Source organism: Colossoma macropomum, unplaced genomic scaffold (genome assembly GCF_904425465.1).
Source record: "Colossoma macropomum unplaced genomic scaffold, Colossoma_macropomum, whole genome shotgun sequence".
NCBI classification, from domain to species: Eukaryota; Metazoa; Chordata; class Actinopteri; order Characiformes; family Serrasalmidae; genus Colossoma; species Colossoma macropomum.
The window spans coordinates 18179349-18198930 of NW_023494809.1; the positions used below are offsets into that span (position 1 = coordinate 18179349).

At 37.7% G+C, this 19582-nt stretch overlaps 1 protein-coding gene across 1 annotated transcript in view; it reads right to left on the reverse strand.

Moving 5' to 3' along the window:
- Nucleotides 1-19582, reverse strand: part of cntnap2a (contactin associated protein 2a) — a 373698-nt gene that overhangs the window by 323784 nt on the left and 30332 nt on the right. The window lies entirely within an intron of this gene.

Consider the following 19582-nt stretch of genomic DNA (forward strand, 5'->3'; position numbering starts at 1 on the left):
TGATTTACTTGCATTTTTGGTCAATTTATGCCACTCTAAAGTCACTAAGTTGGCTAATTAGCCACACTGCTTGTTAATTAGCTTAACTTACTGGCTGACAGGAAACAATATACTGCACTTCTCTGCATGAACAATCACAAAACATCTACATTTCCACAGACTCATGAATAGAGTCAAATGGGAAAATGTGTGTAAAACAACTCGCTCTCTGGAGACAAGTATAGATGTTAATGACACTAGCAGAAGCTTACGTCACCTTAGGAAACTATTTACAAAGTAAGGATTCAAAAGATAGCAGTCAACGCATCAACGTACCATTCAAGTTTACATTCTGGTGCACTTACTGGTGATGTAATGGGGCTTGGTGACTTTATCGTTACCTGGAGGAGTAAAGAATTTGCTGAACTTGGTGCCAAAGATTCTGGTACATGGAAAAATGCTCTTAGTTCAGTTTTTGTTAAATATAGATATATATATTTTTTCTTAATATTGGGAGATATTAAAGCTAGCAAACTGTGTTTCCTATTGTAGTTTTTTTTGTAAATGTCTCAATTCTGCAAGGAATGGGACAAGACCAAAGTCAGAGAGTTCTGAGAACTTGTATATTGATCCCTGAGACTAAGATCTCTGGTCATTTCTCAGAAGATTTGAATGACATAGGCCTTGAAAGTTGCGATACAATATGAAAGAGCTTTAAAAGAGATCTCATCTTAGATGGTGCTTTCTTATAGACCAACAAACCCTGAGCACAGTACTGATATGCCTTTTCTCTAGAGCAGGTCAATGTGGGTTTTAGAGCTCTCGCTGTGGTCGTCTCCGGGCCATTCTCTGAAACTCTGGGGCATCAGGACCAGAGAGGACGTGCGAAGCAGCGGGCTATAGGGATCAGTCAGCCTGCTCTTTAACCCACGCTGGACTCTTCACTGCCTCTTGTGTCACACAGAGCCAGAGATTGAGCTGACCACCTGTTTAGCAGAAAGGACTCCGTAGTGATACGGAGTGTATGGGATCAGAGATAAGCAGCCCACTGCCACCCGACTCAAATGATGCGGATTACAGGCCTCAGCCCTAAAGCGGACCACCAAGCAGAGGCTTTGCTCTACAAACTGGGATTTCTCCATTGGAACAATTGTCATTACTGGGGCTGTAAAAGCAACTTTCATGTTGGGGCTGCTTTTTGGGGTTATTATTTAATGTTAATTATTTTCTAGAGTGGCTAGAGGTTTTACTTTTAAAACAAGGAGGAATATACAATATTTCTATTGTTGATTTTTTAATTGCCAGTAAATTAGAATATTTGTCTAATGTTACATTTGCCTGCCATTGTAAATGGTTCTGAATAAGAACATCTGTTAAATAACGGAAAATATGTACATACTAATGCAAATGTTTACTATAATGTCCATCTTTAGAAGGTTAACCATGTGTTAAGCTACAGTTACACTAGAAACATATTCCCCATCACCCTGGTCATCTTCCCTTTAAGTGCAGTTAACAAGCTAGCTAACTTTCCAATCAGAAACAGTAAAATCATAAAAGTAAACACCTATAGCAGAATTACTGAATTAGAATATTACATAAAATGTGATTTTCAGCAAAATTTGTCTTATTGCTTGAATTACCAATTAGTTTTGTAAAAAAAAATAATTTTACTACTTTATTATTAGTTAAAATTAGTGTAGTGGGCCTTTTCACATGCAACGTCACTGCTGACTTTGTCCCATCAGATGAGTGAGAGCTCTGAGATGGATGGTATGTAACTATTTTAGATGTTCAGCCTCATTTTACTATTTCTGTATTAAAAAAAAAACAAAACTAAAATATATAGCTCTTATCATTCATACGAACATGTAATGCATTGGTCAGTGAGAAGTATATTAACATTTGCCCATTAACAATAACTACATGTTTACTATCCTACCACATTGTCATGCTCTAGTTTAACAAACTGTGGGAACATGTTTCTCCACATTTGCCCATGATAGCACAATCAGATAAACTACGCATGTGCAAATGCATGTCATTTTTATATTCTCATGAGATCAGATCATGAAACAAGTTACGTTCTGTTTCAGGTATGTTGCTTCCTAGTTTGTTCAATTTTAAAATGTAGCTTTACAATGTATTTTGCTTGATAATAATCATGCAACATCGAGCAAATTTTGTCTTGTTCTGTTCTATTTGTTTATATTGCAGAAGAGAAAAACAATGCAGTGTTAACACATTAACAATGTGGGCAAAGCTAAAACGTACAGTCATATGTAAAAGTGTGGGCACCCTGGTCAAATGACCTTTTTTGATTTTCTGAGTATGTTAAAACTTCCTCTACAGGGAACAAACGGAAATATGGCATTTTTTTAATTTGCTGAATTTAACATATTGGAAAAAATAAAACATGAAATATAAAATGTTTGCCACATTTTGTTTTATTTTGTTTTGTGTTGACTGTATGTGTCAGTATGTTGAAATATGTGCACATATGTAAATAAGTCTTAATATTAACATATATGTCAGAAATATATCCAAATATTTAATAAACTTGACATGTTTTTCATAAATATATATATTTTGGCCTATTGAGTGAACTGCAAAAAAATGTAATCAATTGCAGGTGTCGGCAACGGCAACAACAATGGACTAATTATCCATTTTCATCATCATACCAGGAATCCTGGAATACAACAAGGCTTTGATGCAGAAATAATTCCCAGACAGATTTGTGAGACAAAACAGTACGCGACTGTAGCCACTTCTGATTCTTTCTGTAACATTAACTTTATTTTTATTTTTTGGCCCAGCACTCAAATTCCCCCTGACCAAATATCAGCCTTGGCTGATTTTATCCGTTGTAACCCGAGCGCATTCCTTTCTGCGTCCGCCTCCAGTCAGGGAAAAAAAAGTTTGAAACTAAGGGCCAGAATGAGTCAATTCTGTTGCAGTTAATTCCAGCTCGAGTCGCAGACTTAAAATAGCCAGCAAGTGTGTAATTAGTTGGCCAAATGTGAAGCCACAGTGAGAGCTTAGCTGTCTGGCATGTTGTTTAATCAAGCACCTTCACAATTTAAAGCACAAAAGGCCGAACGGAGATAGAGCCGCTCCTTCATTAGCAGTGGAGCCTGGCTTTAGACAGCAAGCCGGCTGTAACTATCACAAGGCACACATTTATTGGTTCTCTTGGTATAATTAATGCTGGCGCAACTTATTTCACTGTCCAAAGCCCAACAGAGTGCCTGAATTTTGGCTTTGAATTTTGGCCTGTACTGTAAATGCCCTCCGAGAAAGAAATTAACCATGTATTACCCAAAGTACTGTCAGCAATATATACATTCTTTAACTGATGAAAGCCAAACAGTTAGTGGGAGTGTATGTGTACGTTGATATTTCTACCTGTTATCGTTATAGAGATACAGCTTCGCTCAGAATGACTGAGTTGCTAAATAGTTTCAGTAGAGTTTGAGAGGTTTTTCAACCAGACAGAATCAGCATTCATTTTCATTAACCTTCTGTAAATAAAGAGTAGCAACAGAAGGCACCATGCATGGTTATTCATCTAAGCAGGATAGTGTAAATATTGCATAAAGAACTTGATACTTTTGTACTGTTTATATTTTAAGGTATAGTATAATATGCATAACAGTTCATAGAAAAAAGTTCTCTTGTTCTCAATCAACTCAGTCAACCCCTCCTTCCACACCTGCCTCATATCTACGACCCTTAAACCCCTAGGAGTTCAGTATGGTCTCTGTTCATAACAAACACAATGAATAACCAGTGAATATAGTACAACCTTCCCTGTGAATGTGGCTTTGGACACCATCAAAAGAATAACACTATGCAATATTCAAAACCACTCAGCTGCAGCACGGCCCAGAATCAATCCTGTAATCATTCACTTGAAAGCTCATTCACTCAAAAGTCCTTGATGTTTTTTAAGCTCAATACTGTCTCTCTTTTTTGCAAATGCATGCAGAAGAGCTGCATGGGGCTTCATCAGAGAACAAGCCAATCAGCATCTGATCAAATTAATCAGACAGGGCTGAAAGCTGTACGCCTCAGACTGCTTTATCTTCCTCCACCATCAATCATCTCCCCTACAGTCATATACACAGAACTTCAAGTTTATTAGAAACACCTACACTCATTGGCCATTTTATCAGAAACACCTACCAAACAGGTGCACTTTTTCCCTAGATAATTTATTAGAAAACTCTCCCAAGCTCCACATTGCTGGTGTACAGTATGACAGAGCCCGTCTGTCGATACACAGTTTGTGTTAGTCATCCTTCTGCTCTACATCAATGGTCAGTTTCTGACCACTGAGCAACTCCTGGCTGGTTATTTTTTGAGGTGGACCACTCCCAACTCTCAAGCAAACCATGACTATTCAAGCAAGGCCTTCTGTTCAGGCTATATATATATATATATATATATATATATATATATATATATATATATATATATATATATATATCAAAAAATGAGAAAAAATCCTCTATGACAGGGGTGCGGCAAAGGGCCAGAGTGGCTGCAGGATTTTATTCCAGGCGAGCAGGAGCACACCTGATTCCACTTGCTAACTCAATTGCTTAGTCTACAAACAACTGATCATGTGCGCTCCTGCTTTGCTGGAAAGAAAACCTGTACCAGCCCCTCGTGGATAAGACTGGACACCACTGCTCTATAATAATGCTAACTTCCCCTAGCTCGCTTATGGGATGTCTAATGGTATGTTAGAGCTTAGCTAACATATACACACATAGACATTTTTGGTCATTCTAGATTGAACACAGACATTTAAAGTTTGAAAAAAACATCACACATGATTTATTAAAAACTTGTAACAGTCATTAACTTATTGTATTCACAGTCAGTGATGAATCTATGACTTCCAGAAGGTCTGGAGCAATATTTTATCTTACAAAATTGGTCCCAATGTTAATGAACACATGACTAGTTGATTCCACTCACAGTTCCTAATTATGTTGGTAGGTAATCTATCGTGTAAGGCCTTCAGTCCAGCTCCTGAAGTCCTAATCAATAGGAGAGCTCATTTGGCTGTATCTACCTAGATACTACAGAGAAAAAAAAAAAGTCTGGATAATTTTCCATTGAGTGTTTCAGGAACTTAACCCTTCTGCTTCCAAGCAATAACAATGAAATTAGCGTATTACTTAAATGCAGACAGCATTTATACCAAGCCTGATTATTATATTAATAAAACCGAACAAAAATTACACATTTGCCTGAAATCATTAGACCTTTTCAAAGCGCACCTATATAGTAGGTGTTTCTGATAAAATGGCCAATGAATGTAGCTACAATATATTTGTGTCTACTAAACTGTCAACTGGATGTACAGACAGACATGAAATACAGCAACTGCTAGAAATCCAACTTGACTAGATATCCTCAGAATAAAAAGGCTGTTTTTTTCTCTTTCTATTCTTTTGTTATTTCTGAAAAATCCATTGTTTTGAGGGCTTTACGGTGAAGACAGCAGCCTGGGAAATCTGTGGCCTTTCCAATTGTCTCCTGAGAATCATCAGAGCAATCCATAAAAGAAAAAAGAAAAAAAAAATCCAAAACGGCCCTAAATCAAAATGATAGTGAAATGTGCAGCTGTCGAACATCTCCATCCAACAGATTAATTTTGGAGTGGATTGTTTTTCAATTGTTATGCAAATCTGTGCACTTGATTTGCTGTTGCTACCCCAATTAATGAACCTGAATAACAGAATTAACTCTTTGATTACCCCCCAGGTCACCTACAGTGTTGATACTTTAATACACATTTGGGTTTAAACCATAGACTTTGCGTTAATGTGATAACATAAGCATGCTGTAACTTTATCTCAATTATTGTGGAGAAATTGTGTGGAAAGTGCAGATTCTAATTCCTTCAATCCATACCACATTTGTGTTTTTAAGTAGAACAGGAGATGTCTTATTCTGATTTAAGTTTGAATTAAAGTTATTGTATCTACTGTCTTGTTTTGTGGAAAAATTTACATTTTTGCCATGTTTTTGTCGTTTTTTGACATTGAAACAGATGGAGAAAGTTGAAAGACCAGACTCAAAACTGTCAATATAGAATGTAAATTGAATGCACAATAACAAATATAAATTCATAAACACTTTGAATCGTGTAACAAAAGTAATTACTCTACATCTCTAAGGGTTTAAAAAAAAAAGGCCAAAAAGGGGTTTTTGGAGCACTGCTATAGAGAACCACTCTGGGCTCCTTATAGAACCGTTCAAGGGATGGTTCTTTAAAGAATGAGATATGAATTTGAGGAATCTTTGTCAGTTTTAAAGACCCACCACACAGTGCCAAGCCAAAAACCATTAAGGAAGGTATTTTTAAGAGAGTAGGGGTGGAAAATACTTCTGAGTCTACATTGTTACTGTACTTACTATTTTGGGAAATTTTTACTTTACTGAAAATGAATGTGTACTCTGGAGTAACTAATGAGAAATTCACAGCACTAAACTAACTGTAATTGCAGCATCCTGTAAATTACTTAGTAATCTACTCTTTAGATGCACTTATATTGAGTCATATTCACAGTTCAGAGCAGTTTTTCACAGAAAGACAGAACGCTGAATTTCTGTGGCAGCAAAATGAAAGCAGAATGTGGTCGAGTATTTAAGAGACTATTATCTTCCCACTGAGAGCGTTTGGCACCTTCCTCTACTTTCTAACCACTCGGGGCCATTTCTAACTGAAGAGTTATAGACAGAGAGAGAGTGAGAGAGAGAAAGAGAGAGAGAGAGAGAGAGAGAGAGAGAGAGAGAAATAGATATAGGAGAGAGAAAAAGAGGGAGACAGAAGGTAGAGAGATGATAGAGAAAAATAGAGGAAGAATGAAAGATAAGGACAGAGAGGAGTGAGAGGGAGAAAGTGAAGAAAAAAAGGAATAAAATAGGAGTGAGAGAGAAGAGAGTGAAAAAGTAAGAGGGAATACGTAAGATAAAGAGAAAGACAGAAAAAGGGAAATAAGATTCAGAGAAAAAGAAGAGTCAGACAGAGAGAAAATATGTGAGGCATGAGACAAAGAAAAAATGGTGTGAGAAAGAAAAAGATAAAGAAGATGCAGAAAAACAGAGAGGAAAAAAGGAGAGAGAGAAAGGAGTGAGAGAGAAGCAAGAGAAAGAGGAGAGAGGAAAGAAAGAAGAGAGGAAGAGAGAGAAAGAAAAAGAAAAGCAGAGAGCAAAAAAAAACAGACAGGACAGAGAGAGAGCGAGAGAGAAAACATGAGAGACAGAAAGAGAGAGAAGCGCTAAAAAAGAGTGTGAGAGAGGGAGAGAGTGAGTGCAAGAGAGAAGAGATGGTGAAAAAAGTGCGAGAGACAAAGCAAAAAATGTAAGAGAAACAGAAGGAAGCTATAAAGAAAAAGAGAAAAAAGAAAGAAGGAGAGAACAAGAGAATGAAAAGGACGAGGATGAGAAAGAGAAAAAACAGAGAACAAAAAAAGAGAAAAAGAAACAAGAAAGAGAGAGGACTAAAATAGAAGTAGAGAGAGAGAGAGAGAGAGAGAGAGAGAGAGAAATAGATATAGGAGAGAGAAAAAGAGGGAGACAGAAGGTAGAGAGATGATAGAGAAAAATACAGAAAACAAGAGGAAAGACAGGAGAGAAAGACAGAGAGAAAAATAGAGGAAGAATGAAAGATAAGCACAGAGAGGAGTGAGAGGAAAGAAAAAGATAAAGAAGATGCAGAAAAACAGAGAGGAAAAAAGGAGAGAGAGAAAGGAGTGAGAGAGAAGCAAGGGAAAGAGGAGAGAGGTAAGAAAGAAGAGAGGAAGAGAGAAAGAAAAAGAAAAGCAGAGAGCAAAAAAAAATAGACAGGACAGAGAGAGAGCGAGAGAGAAAACATAAGAGACAGAAAGAGAGAGAAGCGCTAAAAAAGAGTGTGAGAGAGGGAGAGAGTGAGTGCAAGAGAGAAGAGATGGTGAAAAAAGTTAGTGCGAGAGACAAAGCAAAAAATGTAAGAGAAACAGAAGAAAGCTATAAAGAAAAAGAGAAAAAAGAAAAAACAGAGAACAAAAAAAGAGAAAAAGAAACAAGAAAGAGAGAGGACTAAAATAGAAGTAGAGAGAGAGAGAGAGAGAGAGAGAGAGAGAGAGAGAGAGAGAGAGAGAGAGAGAGAGAGAGAGATGACACGTATGCATGCTGCGTAGCAGTGCCATGCATCAGTTAACATGCTGTATGCATATATGTGGAGAGTCAGTGGTGGATGGTCTGTCCAGTGACACTCAGACCTAAAATAAAGCGGATCCAATCCTGACACATGGAAATGAGCCACTTCCATTGTCTACCGTGTGCCTTATGGGGTGAAACATGACTAAAAATCCTGCCTGAAAACCCAGCTTTGGTCAGTGTGCAGCAGCAGCTTCTAATAAATTCACATCCCCTCAGTGGAAATCTCCAAAACAAAGCTGAATAATGAAGTGCCTGTGCTTAAAAAACACCAAGAAGGAATGAAATTGAAATTTTGAAAATGCACGCGGGAGCCAATGTGATCAGGAAATGGAGCCTCATATCATTTGGTTATTGAGGAACACTTACGGGAAGCCCTTCAAGTTGCGAGGCGAGAAAATAACTGGAAGGAGAAATGGTTCTTATGCGAAATTGAATGAATTTGCTGTGCTAACACGATTTCTTGAAGTGGCATGCACCCTACTAGGAGAGCATGGAAGTGTTAAATCCTCTCAGAGCGTCCCTAAAAACTGAAATATGTCACATGCTGCAGCCTGCCAGGAATCGTTTTTTGACATAAGGAGGGTAAGAACAACACGCTAGTGTGATTTGTCTGCCGTCCATTAACGACACAATGCCAGAATGACAGTGAGCAGAACGAGCTTGGTTAATTAACACATTTCCTGTGATCTTTCCACTGTTTTTAAACAATGATCGCTGATGACAAGGAGTCAAGGCAGCTTCTATAAATGCTCTGACTCCTCATCATCACTATTTGCCCTTGTCAGAACAATAAAAATCTGGCAGTTTCACGAATCAGTGAGGAGGTCAGACAGGGCATAGCAGCTTTAAGATCAGTCTAAAGAAAGCATAACAACGAACTTGAAATAAAAATGCACTGAGTATCCGGTTTATTAGAAACATTTACCTTGTACTCAAACTCATTTGGCATTATATTAGAAACACCATATAGGTGCACACTTGTAGGTCACAGACAGCTGCATAACTTCTCAGCTCTCCTCTACCCAATCCATCAGTGGAAAGCAGAGGCAAACCCTGAACAATATGCTGCGTTCACATTATGGAGGTTGACTGATATTGCAAACCAGATATTTGTTTTCAGTGGAGCATCAACAAAAAATTGTGCCATCAGCAGCATCAACAGCAGTCGAGTCTAGAGGCTCTTCTGTGAGCCTGTGTCAAGACTCGAGTCTCTGGGCTGTGAGTCCGAGTTGAGTCTAGAGTCTCTAGGGTGTGAATTTGAGTCAATATTCAAGTCTCTCGAGTGCAAGTCTGAGTGAGTCTTGAGGTTCAACTCAACTCTGAGTCTCGAGGTCCTGGGATGTAAGTCGAGTCAAGTCTGACACCTCTAGGTTGCCAATCCAGGTCAAGTCTGGAGTTTCTGGGTTGCCAGTCTGAGTTAAGACCGGACTTTCAGGTTGTGAGTCCAAGTCAAGTCTCAAAGTTCTGGCGTGAGAGTCGGAGTCGAGACTCAAGTCTCTGGGGTGTGACTGAGTCGACTCTCAAGGTTCTGAGTCGAGTCTCCTGGTGGTGAGTCTGAGTCAAAGTCTGGAGTCTCTAGGTTGTGAGTCCAAGTTGAGTCTGGAGTCTCTGGGGTTTGAGTGTGAGTTGAGTGTGAAGTCTCTGAGGTGTGAGTCCAGGTTGAGCCTAGAGGCTCTGGGGTTCGAGAGTGGCTCAAGTCTGAAGTCTCGGAGGTGTGAGTCCAAGTTGAGTCTAGAGTCTCTGGGGTGTGAGTCTGGGTTGAGTCTCAGGTCTCTGGGTTGCGAGACCCGATCAAGCCTCCCCATCTGGTCATGAGTTCAGGTTGAGTCAGGAGTCTCTGGAGTGGGAGTCTAAGTCTTGAGACAGCAGTAGAAAAAAACCTGTCCGGTTCGACGCAGCAAGAAATAATATTTTGAAAGACAAAACAGATGCTACATGCAGCAAATGCAGTATTTAAAGGAAAGAGGAAAAACAACTTGAAACGGTTGGACAATCAATAGTTGAATATGCCAGAGGATACTTTAAACTTGTGCAGAGAGGAATAAAATAATAATGACCGCTTTGGTAATAATGAGCCCTATAATAAGAAAGCAAACAGAATCAACCCGCAACAGTTATTAGGATATTGTCCATGTACATGGAGGCACGGGTTTTGTGAAGGCTGTGAAGATCAAGATCCTCACAATGCTAAAAAAATCTTTTGTTTCTGTGCACTTAGAAAAGACCAAAAAATCAAACTGTTCCCAAACTCACTTATAACAGGAAACAATGAGCAGTTGCTTCAAATCCACAAGGAACCACTAAACTGCCTCCAGTTGCCACCAATAATTTGTGTGCAAAATCTTTTTTCTCCAGCATTTTTCAAAGAAAAAAGATTTACATTCACCTCACTAACTAATGCTGCCTCAGTCCTTTAGCAGAACAGCAAGACTCATCAGTCATCCAGACTTATTACATTACATAAAACCAGGAAAAAAATTCCACAAATGTGGGACTTCATGTATAATGTATATGAAACTATACAAACATAATAGCTGATCTTAGTACTTGTCACTAAACCAACACTGCACTGCTTTGCATAAATCCACATCATTATTACTCAAACTGAGTCCCTGTGTCAATGTGTCTAAGTTATAAGCTAACTTTGCTAGCATTACCAGAAAGAAAATATATGGTCTGCTGCTTATTGCAAGACATCAGTGCTGATATAAGTCCTCAATACTACACCTAGATAGGGTTGGGTGTCGTTCATAAAATGTTGATATCGATACCAATACAGACACTGAGGTGTTAAACTCCAGCAGCACTGCTGTGTCTGATCCACTCATACCAGCACAACGCACACTAACACACCACCACCACATCAGTGTCACTGCAGTGCTGAGAATGATCCAGCATCCAAATAACACCTGCCCTGTGGTGGTCCTGACCATTGAAAAACAGGGTGAAAGTATGCAGGGAAACAGATGGACTTCGGTCTGCAACTGTAGAACTACAAAGTACACCTGTATGGTAAGTGGAGCTGATAAAATGGACAATGAGGGTAGATACAAGGAGGTGTACTGTGGCTGGTCAGCGTACAGTGTAGATGATTGAAAACTGATGTTTAGTACATACTTCATGACTTGTTCATGAATACATTAAAATACACATTCCTTTTTTTCAGGGAACCAATATTATTTAAATACATGTTATTGAAAAGATATTCATATTGCATTCATTACTGATCCTGTAATAACATTCTAAAAGCGTTTATGATTTGAACAAAAACATTGCAAATTGTCACACTCTGCATTCCTAAAATCATAAAATATTCACTGTGATAATGTAATTTTATATTATAATGTGCATAATGAATATAATTTGAAGTTTTCTTGAGTAAGCTTACCATGTGCTTAGTATTGTTTATTCCCTGCTTGGATTTTAAAATATTCATATTTATTTATTTAATGTATCCATGAAGTTTATACTAAGCATCACTGAACGATGTTTTCAATCCATTGCATTAAACATTTGTTACTCATTAATTTATTTATTGAATGTGTTAAAAAATTGTCATTGTAATGGTGTTGTTGTGCTATTTATGAATATGCCACGAATACTTCACATACATGCAGCTCTCGTAAAAATTGTTATGGTAAAATTACCTATGAATCCTGTATTTATAGCACTTCCTATGAATCCTGTATTCATAACACTTCATAAATGCATTTATATAGTGTTATATGGCATACATAATACCTTATAATGCATGATATAAGCTTGTATAATTGCTTATAAGCAGTTACAGTTACAGGAATAACACTTTATAAAGCAAGAGTACACAACAATGTGAATGTCAGGCTTCATAACGCATTATAATATTTGTTCATAAAAACATTGTAAACATGAATGTTGTATTGCACTATAACAAGCCTCTGGTAAATGTTCTGCAAACCCAGGCATGGGAGACATGGGACAAGATTAGGTATGGAGTTAATAATTGAAATTGTTTTGTAGTATCGGACATAGATGTCGGTATCTCCATTGCCAATACTGAAACTGTGTTTAAGTGCTGGTATCAGTCTTGATACCGATATGGTATCGTACTGGTGCAACCCTAGATTTTTGGTGGACCTGCTTAAAATTCTTTTAAAAATATATTTTATTTTAACTTGTATGTTGTGTGAACTTATGTGATAGCTTATTTTTAGCTAACTGGAACCCGTAATGCTAGGCTAGCAGGCTACAGGTACTAGACTGTTAGCATGTAGCAACCAAAGCTAAACTGTAAGTGCTCTTTGCTAGCCTGTAAATAATAACATTAAACAACAGCTGCCTTGTGTAGGGATATCGCTAACATTAGCACTGGCTTTAAGCTAACTTTGCTAATTTAAGCCTTAAACATTTCCTGCATAGGAGCAGAGCAATATATCCACACCTGATGCTTAATGTGTAAGACACACCCCTCAATGGCATGAAGCGTCTCACAAGATGTTAAAAACAAGACGTGATGCTATTTGTTTAATTTTTTTTTATAACAAACAATGCAATACTGAATACATAAACTGTATGTTTGTCCTACAACTTATGCATGCTATCATAAGGTGGTATATATGCAATATAACACCTTATAAATGTATTTAGAATGCATTATGAATACAGGATTCAAAGGCGGTGTTACCATCATTACCGTTTATTTGCTCAAAAACACAAATGTTAGAATAAATGCTAAAAATATTAATATAACTTATTTTATGAACGTTTACGTGTTTAACCATTTCCCAACAAGCAAAGCTGCTCAGTATTATTTGTAGTTATGATCCAACACCTGGTTTGGCTAATCAATACTTAACCTCAGTTTTACTACACACTTCTATAACTTAAGAACAGCTCAGCCAGTTTGCACTGTAGTCTGTGTAGTGACTGAACAATATGTCTTAGTATGTCATAAGCCTGGGATTTTAAGGGGTTAATTGAGTTAAATCGGGTGCTGCTGATGGAATTGAATGTGTGATGGCTGAAGGTGTCCACGTGAATCCGGTTTTCTTTTAACTAGCTCACGACACTAACTACTTCGCTGAAAAAGTCTAATGTTATATAATTCTTTCCAGGCAAAAACACTCTCACTGCTGAGATAAATGGTTTAACAATTTGCTTAAGTGCCTAAGACTTTTGCACAGTTCTGTCTATTCCATCAACATTACTGAAGTGCACAGTTCAACTCAAGAGCCTCCAAAACAGCTAAAAAAATGCATTTTACATTTTACTTTTTTCTGGTTTGCTTGTCATCTTTCAGTTCAGACTCTCCTCTACAGACGCAAGTTCAAAACTCAAAAAGAGTATCCATGGTTTGTTTTAATGTGCTTTTGCTCTCAAGTGTTGCATAAAACTGAGAGGTGACCTTGACTTTGAGGAACATTTAATCAAAATAAAGAAGTACTGAGACGCAAGTTCACTCTCTCAGTGATAAATCTGTGTAAATGTTGTATATGCTCATGCAGATCTGATGCTTGATAAATGCACATTGGTATGCACACTTGATAAATATCAAGTGTGGTACAGTCCACTGTACATTTGTAAACAGAGCACGGAGCTGTGGACAGTATCAAATAACCCCTACTGACATCCACTGAAATTCAAATGCTCTCGAAACTGCACCCAAGCACTTTTTTGACATTATCAAAATCCTCATATAACTGGAGCTTTGGCTGCTGTAATTCATGCTCCTCGTATTCACGAATAATAAGAAGAGTTTGCAGAAAATTACAGCAGAGGCTGGACCGGCGTGCAGGCCGTAACCCCGTCCGTCTCTGTGAAGCTCTCTCTCCAGGTTGCTGAAGCTACACTGTCAGAGCTGGCCGCTCTGAGTACCCCAGGGGTCATGCTGTGAAGTGAACTGTTTAAATTGAACTGGAGACGGGTGGTCATTTTATAAAATTCCCAGCAGGTCTCTGTGTCCAGTCGCTGGGCAGACTGCCCAAATTACTGAAGTGGGGTCGGTGGACATCATGTCATCATCCAGGAACAAGGGCTTGTTTACAAATCAGTGTCTGTTCTCACAACAAACAAATAAATAATCCTCTATTAACAAAGTCTTCGGCAGGAACAGCACACTGGATGAAACTAATGGAAATAAACCTTCAGACTTTCTAGTGTAATCCTCTGCACATTCAGCAGATTCATCCGGAAACTAATACACTGATACAAAAAATAACTACCACCAGAATTCCAAATATTCCAAAAAATCAGAACGTTCCAAAAAATCTGATATATGCTCGGTAGGTGCATATTTAAGCAAAGTAATAAATAAACAACTAGATAGACAGATACATAGATAGGTAGACAGACAGACAGACAGGCAGACAGAAAGACAGACAGATAGATAAAGATCTGAATGGTGAATATACACAGAAAAAAGTCACAATGGCAACTGCACATCTACATTAAATAAACAAATAAATAAATTAACAAATAAATAAATCTAGTCAAATTACAATGGACACAGCAATAACTAAGTGTAATAAATAAAATAAGTAAAAAGTAAAACAAAAAATGAATAAATAAGATAATAATAAAGATGTAGCTGATCCATGTAGATCTACAAGCAGAGTAAAAACATAAACCACAGTAAATACTTAAATAATAAATAAATAAATAAATCACGATGCCTGTCCGAAACGGACACCTGTGTACAGCATCAAACAAACAAACAAACCAATAAATAAATAAATAAAAGGGTAAGCAAGTAATTAAATAAGTATAAGTAAGTAAATAAAAGCCTGCAAACCTTTAATCTTGCTCAGTTTTAAACCCAAACAAACCTGAATGAGCACAGCTAAATGGTACGGGTCCTTTTGTTGTGCACGGCGTGTTTTTCAAAGCAAACCACCCTGGCAGCTTAACGCGGCTCAGCAGGAGCGGTGCAGGGGCTTCCGCACGGCCGCGCGCGTGTTTTCAGAACATTCATCAAAGCGGAGCTCTCTCGGCCGCTGTGGTGCGAGTAGGTCTGCGGTACTGCAGGGCTTTAAAAGAGCGGCTGTAGGAACTCGGCCGTGGCCTTCATTTAGGACAAGAGGGCACTTTTTTGAAGCTCATTCAGTGCTGACTGCAGGGGTGAGTGTGGGATCAGTAATGTATGAGCCTCCCGGAGGCTCCATCAAAATTCAATTCTCAGTAAAAGTACTTGACGAAAAAAAAGCTGAACTGGTCACACTGGGCAGGGGGGCTGAGATATGGTGAGGGGGAGAAAAATTGGCACTAAATGTCAGGCTGATGCATAAAATGGCTACACTGGCAGGGTACAGCGGTCTCTTTTTTACTTGCACATCTGTGTGAGGACATTGGCATCCTCAACTCACAGGCCGTAGTTCGAGCTCCGTGCTGGGAGGGGGGAACAAATTCTTATTATAAAATGAACAGGCCTAGCTCTAAAGTCCGACTGGTTGAGCTACATTTGAGACTGTTATACAAGACTGTTTGAGACAATATACAAACACATATATGACCACAGCTATCAACTTAATTCTGTTTTAATGCATTTATGGAGAATCAAAACAGATATAATATCAGGATAAAGAGTGGATTTTGGTCTTTTTTCTAGAAGGATTACTTGCTGATACATGTATAATATCTTTGGTATATAAACAGTGCCCAGTTAAACAGTCTAAAAATGATATATAATAACATGAGCAGATTTGGGGTCAACAAAAATTGTTTTCTTAATTTTTTTTGTCTTGTGATCTCAAGTTATGATTTTGAGAAAACTTCTGTCATCTTGAGATTACAAGAAAAATAAGTTATGTTCTTGAGAAAACAACTTTTTTTATCTTGAGATCGCAAGACAATTAAGTTGTGATCAAGATAACAGTCCAGAAAATTATAATTACCTCATGGCCTCTCTGAACCTCCATAGTATCATTTCTGTAGGTTAAACCTTTCCTGAGGTCTGAAGCCTAAAATAGAGCAAAGCAGATTGCCTTTGGGGTCAGGATTAGTGCTCTAGTTCACTATCTGTTCTCTTTCCCAACACACTAACACCTTTGAAGCATCACCTTTGGCTTACCTGTCAATCATTGTTAATATTTGATTACAATGTCCTATCGCCAAGTCCTGGCTAATACATTTATTGGTGGAAAAAACTGTTTACTGTAACTATTTTTTAATAATAAGTCACATCATTTAATGGCATATATTATTAGCAACTTAATGGCCGTATTTCCCACACTTTGTTTTTTTTTTTCCATGACATGCACTTTTGTCGTTTGGGTGGGTTACTGTTCCATAATTCATAATTCATTTTTACATTGACAGTTTCCAGCCTCTCTTTATCCCTTAGAATTAAATAGGCTGTTTCTATTATTTTGCATTTAAGACTTGTATATGATAATGATTTTTGTTCTGACTGGATGCCCTGTATTTTGCCTCATTAAAAAAGCAGCCCAGCTTGAAACCCTCCTTATAACTTCAGTGTGAATAGGTGGGGCTAAACCGCTGTAGCTAAATACACCAAATCAGAATATCTGTAAACATAAAGGTTGGCTATACTTCTAGGTGGATACCTTGTGTCCAGTCATCATGTACGCAGTTCAATATACAGCAAAATTTACAATAAACCCAAGCATATCATAAAAAAAAATCACTGGCAATATGAGTTACATCATATGTTTGAAGCTGTCACATCAAATGTACACACGTATGCAATGGATTTTACTTCCATCCAGTTTTTCAGTGTTCAAAAGCAGGTAACGCTGCTATAAGTAGTATCAGTGAAGCACTACCTGTTTCATCCACCCAGGAGCTGTCAGCGCATATATATATATATATATATATATATATATATATATATATATATATATATATATATATATATATATATACACACACACACACACACATACATATATATCATACAATCATACATACATACATACTACATCAAACTAATTCTTCCACAAAGCCTCACCACTCTTCATTCAGAGAACTGTTTCATTTGTTTCTAAGTAAAGCAATGACAAAATATGGTAAAACTGTGAAGGGTGGATCACTTTCCACAACATAATTCTGTACGAACAACAATAAATTTTAATCATATTCAAAATCATCACCTCTTCTACTTACAAACACAAATGTGATATGTGTTCAGTGTTTAAAATATGCACTTTCCACACTGTTTCTCAGCTTGCTTCAATGAACTACAATTCAGGAATAATTCACATAAAATTATACCATGCTTTTGTTGTGACTGACTGTAACTGCAACGAAAAAAAACAACAACAAAAGAAAACCATACCATAAACTCTCAGCCCATTCAATACAACACCTGACCAATGCAAGGTAGACGTAATGATATAGAGAACTGATATATAGAGAAGCCTTGGTCAACAAAGAAAGCGTGCCCTGATATTTGATTTCAGGTAATGTATTAGCAAGCCAGAGGGATCGACAAAGAACAATGACACCTACTCCAGAGTGAAACAGGCCCAGAGAAATGCCAAGTCTCAGGGGAACTGAGCTCCAAGCCTGCACTTATAATAAATACAACATCTGTCATGTCACCTCAACATTGCAAGTCACAGCTGGCGATCAGGAGGAATGAACTAGCCTAGCGTCTTCTTTCGGCGGTCAATCAAAAAGGGATATATAAGAGAAATATTATGTTTGAGAGAGACTTAGCCAGCTGAATTGACTTCATGGTATATGTTGCTTCAAAAAGAAACCATTCTTAGACACAAGGGACATTCTTTTCTTCTCCATTTTGCTCCAGTGTTCAGAAATGGTGAAAATACTGTGCTATACAAATTCAACTCATGTTAATGTTACAGATCTACTGAAAGTTATATGATAAAAACTGTTGTATGTAAAAGTTTGAACACTTCTGGTCAAATTAAACGTTTTGTTGATTTTCTAACTGGAAACAGCTGTAGTGCACCATTATTGCTGGAAATAAACTGAACAGAAATAAAACATTAACTCTGCACAGGCCCCATTTATGTTTTTTTCCACATGTTAAATTCAGCAAATAAACAGTAACTGTGCACTTATACATACAGAAGTGTGTTCTCAGTAGAGGATGTGTCAACTTATATTCACTTAGAAAATCAACAAAATGTGGCCGCTTTTTACTTTTATTAAAACAAATCTTTTCAGGACTTGCTTTTAGGTTCATTTTCCATGCCTCTAAAAGTTGTTCTTGCATTTTCTCCTTTCAACCCAAGTAATCCCATACGCATTCATCAGTGATGTTAAGGTCTGGACTTGTCCAATGTTCTGAGAAGTTTTTAATTTTGGGAATTTTTTCTTTTTGCTAAATATAGGTTATCCAAAAAGGTGCATGTTTGGTGTTCTTGGGAGAAAGGAGAAACTTGGACAACTCGAAGGTTACAATCCATAACACATGCTGAAAACAGCACCAAACACCGTGAGAAGAAACACACCCTCTCCAGCACTAACAGCTAAAAACACAGCCCTTGCTCTCCTCCTGAAAACCCACCACTCCACCCATATTGAGGCTCTTCAACATAAAAGTCCTTGTATGAATAAACCTAAAACAGCCAAACACAAACATTTCTTCTCTTTAAAAGCTGAACTGTTCAAAACATGCCAGTCAGTTTGTCAGCACATTCTAGTAGTATATTTATACTTTTTAATTGCACTATTAAAATATGGAAATACACACTCATCACAGATGCCTGATATCCTGCTCACTCACAACAGTGAATGTCACGCTAACGTGGTGCTAGACAGCATGTATTTCCAGGGCAGCTGCAAACAGGGCCCCCCCATACTGGACCCTTACTTGGGCCGCAATGTATCCCCTTTGTACCTCATGTTAGAGCACCGCAGCACACTGTGAGGAAAGCAGCCAGCCTTATTTGAATTTTACAACAGATGAAGCCGTGGTTGTGCTTTTAACACAGGTGTCAGATACAGATTTTCATCGCTTCAACCGCGTGCATGCTGCTTTCTGTTAATTCCAAAAACCTTAAATATAGATTAAAAAGTCCATAAAAAGTACTCCATCTCAGACATTCAATTTTAATATTGTAGTTCAAATGTTTTCATTTTCTCAGCGAGGCCTTCTTGTTAGCTACACATCCTTTCAGACTCAGTGTTGAGTTATCTTCTCACAGTGAAAGGATGACGATATTTTTTTCAAATCTGAAGCAAGAGTGGAGCTTGATTGTCTCCTCGCTCTCAAAGATGAAAGTGCTGTTTATCTGATGGGGAGTTTTGGTGATCTACCAGTCTTGCATGGGTATTAGAAGACTAATTTTCTCTATAACTGCTAAGAATGTATATATATAATTTAATAATTAAAGTCCAGTTTTGGCACCTTCTGGTTTTTCACTTATTTTCTTTTGACTTTCCTAATTTTTTATGCAAGTGGATTATCTTGCAT